Source organism: Geospiza fortis, unplaced genomic scaffold (assembly GCF_000277835.1).
Source record: "Geospiza fortis unplaced genomic scaffold, GeoFor_1.0 scaffold206, whole genome shotgun sequence".
In the NCBI taxonomy this organism is placed as follows: domain Eukaryota; kingdom Metazoa; phylum Chordata; class Aves; order Passeriformes; family Thraupidae; genus Geospiza; species Geospiza fortis.
Window position 1 is genome coordinate 4338557 of NW_005054311.1, and position 6391 is coordinate 4344947.

Consider the following 6391-nt stretch of genomic DNA (forward strand, 5'->3'; position numbering starts at 1 on the left):
TCAGCAGAGGTGGGGTTGCAATAGGAATTTTTAATCCGGTGTCTTCCCACAGTAACCACCAAGGCTGAACAGTAACGTTAATAGGGAACATCTGTACATCGACAGATTTATTCTTGCCAGGGCTCTTTCACGCCTGTGTCATTTGCATGGCCCCGTGCTCGTAATGTTCGACACACGCTGCACCTTGTAGTGCAGTGACAAGGTAAATCTGATGAATGCTGAAACTGGGAAATCCTCTTCTCTTTCTCCTTTCTCCCTCCTCGGGCTGCCCTTGCAGCTTTAAGTGTGGGGAAACCACACGGAGAAAGAAAAGGTGAGCCTTCTCCCCATCTGCGCTTGTAAACAGAAAGCCAATCATGCCACGAGCCTTTGCATTTTAAAGCGGAGTAACAAACCCACAGCGACGTGGATGCCCCGGTTGCCCGCCCAGGACTGCCTCCCCTCCGGCGGGACGAGGGCTCTGCGATGCCCCCCGAGAGTGCAGGAGCCCTGTGTGCCGTCCCTGTGCTGCCCTGGGGGTCAGGACTTCTCGCCGCCCCCGGGACCCCGTCCAGCCGAGCCCGTGTTCTGCAGAGCGGGGTGGCACCATCCGCCGCCTGGAGGTGACACCTGCCCTTCGGCCCTAGTGTGCTTTGAGGGGACCGGGATCTCTCTGTTTTCCTCCAAACCTTTCCCCGTCCCGGCGCCGGGTGCTCGGACAGAGGCCGCCCCCGCTTTTCCCGAGTTACAGCGGGGGGAACTCCGGTGGTGAGGTGCTGGGGGGTTGCTGGATTCAGCTGCCTCCCTGCCCTGAAATATGATGTTCAAGGGCAGGAGGCATCGTTCAAAGAGTAATCTTTTATATTAACAGCTACAACCAGTAACAGTACATTAATATCAGTCTTTTGTAATATAACAACCTCAGGTCCACGAGATCAACATTTTTAATTATTTCAGTGATGCTTAAAGGAAGTGAGCAGACTCAAGTCTGTCTTTTCCAATTTGCTCACGTCGACCTGCACATCTTGGAAATTGCCATCCATTGCCACTCTGACCTACGTAGCAGAAAGCTCGGTGGCTTTCTGTCAGAAACTGGTCTAGCCAGGCAGGAGGGCAACCAGACTAAGTGGAGCTGGAATCCCAGCAGACATGCAGGCAGGTCAACCATGGTGACATGATGGACGCTGAGGGAACACTGGCCACTGATAAATCTGGGGAGATGCTTGCAACAAGAGCAAAAGCTTTTGGGCAGCACTCCCAAAAAAGCATGGGACAGAATGCAAGGCCAGAAGGGCATTTGTAGATCTTGCTTTATGCCATTCATAATGTTGTTAGGTTGTCTTTCTCCTTTTTTATTTTTGATTAAATGACCAATAATTCTAAGGTTTCAACCATTTTTAATGTTTCAACTATTAAAAGGTGCTTTTTTCACTGCAGAAGTGCTGTTGGTCCTGTCTATCCTGGCATTCTTTGGCATTCTTTCCCATTTCTGTAGCTAGTGCAATGCCCTCTCTGCTGTGAAAAGTCCATTATTAAATGACACCAAGTGGTCATAACCCTTAATTTTCCATGTCATTAGATAAACAGCACTGGTGATAGCACCACATATTTCCATTCAGAAAGGGAATATACTTTAATTTTCAGTGTCAATTCCTTTGGCACTATGGCTGTATTTTGAAGACCTACTTTCTAAGATACCAGATGGGAGAAAACAGCAACTTGATCTCCTACTTTTTTGGCCTTTATTTTCCTGTAGAGGTTACTAAATCACACCTAGTCAAGGAATAATATACTAATGCAGGTATCATAACTCATGTTCACTATGAAGGTCCTAGAAACACATTAGCTTAATCACGAAACCTCTGAGATAATTTACTTAACTGGAATAATTTCACAGGAAAGCCAATATAATTCAGAATGTAGTAAATACATGGATAGAAATCAGATTTCCACTCAAACTATTTTTGTCCTCATCTGGTTATATGGTGCCAAGTTATGTGGTAGCCTCAGAGCAGCAAGGTTTGTCTTAATTTGCAGGGATCCATACAGGTACATTTCTTTTCCTTTTCTCACATTAAATTCATTATGTGATGTTCAAAAGACTGATGCACACTAGAAAACCTTTAGGCATTTCTGTGTAACAGGGATGGTTTATTAAAAGGATAGGTTATTACTTTGAACAATGACTTCAGTGCGTATGTTAAAATGTGAAATGTTTATCTGGTACTGGCCTGTATTGGCCAGAATCTGTGCAACTAGACTTTTATTCATAAATGCCTGCCTAAGCTAATAAACCACATTTATTTTCAGATCCTGTGTGGCCATCTGAGCATCTTTTGTAGTCCACAAAGATGTAGGTTTGCGATTATGTTTTAAAGAATTTTGTAAGCAAGTATTACCATAATTCCATTTTTGTGAGCCCATGATTTTGAAAAGATATTTATTTTGTGTTAGGAAAAAAAATTTGATGTGCTTAGAAAAATAGCTAAGTCTGTCTTAGTGGGCTCAGTATGTGGATGGGTGGAGAGGATTATTTTTTAGTAGGAAAAGAGCATAATTTCATAGACTTAGAAGCAGAACCAAGCCTCTTGGAAGATGCTGAAAAGACAGAAGTCACCAAGTGAGTCAGTGGCACCAAGTTCTCCTTCCTGCATGGAGTCTTTGCTGCAGACTTTGGCCAGGTGAGCTGTGCTGCTGAGGTGGGGCTGCAGGGAAGCAACACAGCAATAAGCTCCTTCCTCTGAGTTTCACAAGCGGAGAGATGCGGGCCAGGGGTGTAAACCCATGCATCTTCCTGTGCGTGAGGAGTTCTGCAAAACTGCAGGTACAAAACTGCTTGTGAGCCATCACTCCTTGCACAAAAGGGATCACAGAACAGAGCTGTGAGTGCCTCAGAAAACAAAGATGCAATTAAGGCAGCGTTTGTAGTTTTCAGTTAGGGTTATCTTTCAATGCAGGATGAACCATCATTTTTTTTCCCCTGCTAATTATTTTCATTAGCTGTTTTAACTCTTCCTGAGAGTTCTTAGTAATGGCTTCAGAGCAGAATGTGTAAAACTGAAAATTATTTATGGCAATGATTAGAACTACAGAATACTAATATAGGTAGTCAGGAATAATTCACCATAGCAGGAAAAGCACTATTTAATTGTTTAATATAGAAGTTTAATTGTGCTTGCGTACAATTATCATGTAAATATCGCTGTGATCACTTTAAGAGGTTATTTCTAAGTGTGCCAAAATTCTGAAGCAATCTGAAAAGAATTAATTTTTTTCTTACCTCTCTTCACAAGTCTCTCAAGTGTACTATATGTTTTAACTTAAACCAAAATATAGCCAAAGGCAGACAGGAGTTCCAACAGTGACCAGTGTAATACTCACTGCTTTTAATTACTGTAACAATAAATCACACAGGAATGTCCTCCAGGTACTAAATGATTTTCTAAAAACATTTGAGAATATTTTTGAAATTCAATTAATTGAAGGCACCAGATAAAAGGTACACATTCTTAATGGCTATAAAATAACCCTAAGGGATGTAACTGAGCTCCAAGCTTAACTTCAAAGTGTGACAGAAATACTTACTGTATTACTTTAAAAGTATTCAGATCAATGAATCAGTTAAAATTACTTATACATTTACCAACCTTTTCATTTTCTTTCTGAATATGATAGAAAGAATTGCTCTCATTTCCCAGGACACAAAAAGCAGTTGAGACCTGTAAAAGAAATTGTAATTAAAGCCAGCCTTCAGTCAAAATTGGTATTATGAATTTTTGGTTGACACAAGATAAAGGGGCCAGTGAAACATAAAAGTGGCTTGATAAAGCATACATTTAGACATTTTATACTGAAAATTAACTGGTTTGTGGAGATATTTCAGGGTCTAGGATTAAATCTGTCCTTGTTAGGCCAGTAAGCAGTTTTATATTGACTTCAATAGCAGCAGTTACACCATATAATCTGTATTGTGCGCAGCTGTGTGCACCTAACTGGCTCTCTGATTATGGGCCAAATCTGTTCTTTTTTTTTTCCTTTTTGTTCCTGCTCCTAGGATTAATCACAGCATCCTGAACACCCACATGGCTTTGCAAGGTGCTGAAGATCTCAAGCAGTCATGGCATGCCTTCAGCTTTTGCAAGCAGCTCTCTGACGCAGGATGCCAGCTAATGCTCAGTAGGATCTAACTCGATGAGTAAATACCTTGACATTTGGCCTAAGTTTAAGAGCATCTGAGGTTGTCATAAAATAAAAGTGTTTAAACAATCACCATTTTCTGATTTGCAAGGTGATTTTACAATGCAGTGTGACTCAACAGCAGGAAAGTGTTAAGAAATATATAGAGGCTGAACTGTTGCTACCAGCCAATTTTTTTTTAGCAGAGGTGCTCTGTTCTGCAGGAGGGCTCTTCCTTCTGCTCTGTATCTCCACCGTGCACCCAGCTTTGAAAACAGATCACATGGTCATCATACCAGGGAAATGAGGGTTAACTTCTAACCTTCACAAAATGATTGCTTGTTATAAATTTGTGTCACAGTTAAACTGCACATGTATTATTCATCAGTGCAGAAAGTTTAGAAATAAGTTTAGAAACCAGAACTATGCACACATGTACATTCATGTGCATCTATGTCTGTACATTTGTATGTACACAGAGGGAAATCACGTAGAGAAGCGTCTGTACTGCTTGGCAGAGCTATATTCTATGAGAAGAGTGAAAACACTCTACTAAAGACTAATTGCAATGTTTTCCAATGGGTATTTATTTTCAATACTCACTGATAAGCGTGTTAGTAGCCTGTTAACATTTTCTCCATGTTTAAAACACATTAAATTGAGACAATAATAAAAAAATGACAACAGGGATAAATGTATCTTTATCCCTTTTGTTTCTTTTTCTTGAGCATTTGAAATCATAAACATCATCAGAATTTTTGAGCATTTCATATTGACGTTAAGTCATGACCGTGTAACTCTTTTCTATAGCTCCATGCAGTAATTCCCCACCCTGCAGGTGTGAGGTGGGTGGGAAGATCACTGAGCCTTGGAAACATCCACAGCAGATTGCAGTTGAAAAAATACAGTCACTGACAATGCACGTGTAGTGAAACAGTCATTTTAAAACTGTGATAAATATAATACAACACTAAAACCACCAACAAAACTCAGGTCTCATCAAAGAACTCTGCTTCATCAGAGTAATAAAATAGTAAAAACCATTTTAATCAGGGACTGCAGATGGTAGAAGACAGTTTGATATGTTTATTTTGACAGCAAATAGCCATAACACTCGTAACAGACACATCCACCAAATTATCACATGTGATTTGCAGCCAGGTTAAAGTCAATTCTACATAAAAAAACCTGAAGTCTCTGTTAAATGTTTGCTCCACCAAATACTCAAACCACTGTTAAGAAGTATTTTGGAACTTTTCTTCTCCAGAGACTTTGCAGTCAAAAGATTTTTTTTTCCCAAATAGTTAAGGTTGTTTACCTCAAAAGGGCGGTTTGTCTAATTAGGAACGCATGGATTTATGAGGATAAATAACTCCACAAAATCTGAGAAACTGTAGAGAAATCCTACATTTCTCCCTCTTCTCCCTCCTGTTTTAAAACTCAATAAATGCTTGAACACTTTCCTTTTTTTTTTAACCTGTGGTGAAATGGTTGCAGTCATACAGAGGAGATGAAGTAAAAACAAGTCAGAATATTGGCTTAAGATTAAAGCTGGGCAAACCTGGGATAACTTGTCTAGAAAGTAGAATAATTTCATTGCAAATACCTGTCAAACAGGGTTGAATATGGTTCACAAAGGAAAAGGTATGCTCATATGTCTAATTTTTAGGTTTGCAAGAGCCTCTGCAGACAAGATATGAAATGAAATCATGTTTGTTGCAAGGCACTGTTTCCTCTGCATCGTATTTTCCAGTTAACATTCCTCCTCCTGCTCTCCCAAGCATCTGATTTCATAGTAGGTAGAGCTCAGTCCTAAAGACACAGGCAGTGGGAGACGAGGGATTTCTGCAAAATCCTCATTAATGTTGAAGGAAGAGTCTGCCTTGGGATGATGACTCAGATTCCTCCCTTTGCCCATATCCAGAGGCAGCTGTGGGAGGTGAAAGACAAAGAGCAGACACCTGCAGCCACATGCGTCCCCAGAGAGTGTGTCCTTTTTGACATTTAGGCCTTGCACAAGGCTCCCCAATGTGCTCTGTTCCTATGCCAGCCCAGCTTTTCAGCTGGAAGCAGAGCAGAGTAGGACAAGCCCTGCACTTGGTTCCTTATCCAGGAACCAGGGAAATGTCAGTACCACACTCAAACCCAGCACGCTTGGGGATGGAGCAGAGCCAGGAGTGGCATTGGTGGAGCTGGGCACTGCAGCTGCTGCGCATCACCTGGAGGAAAATTCACC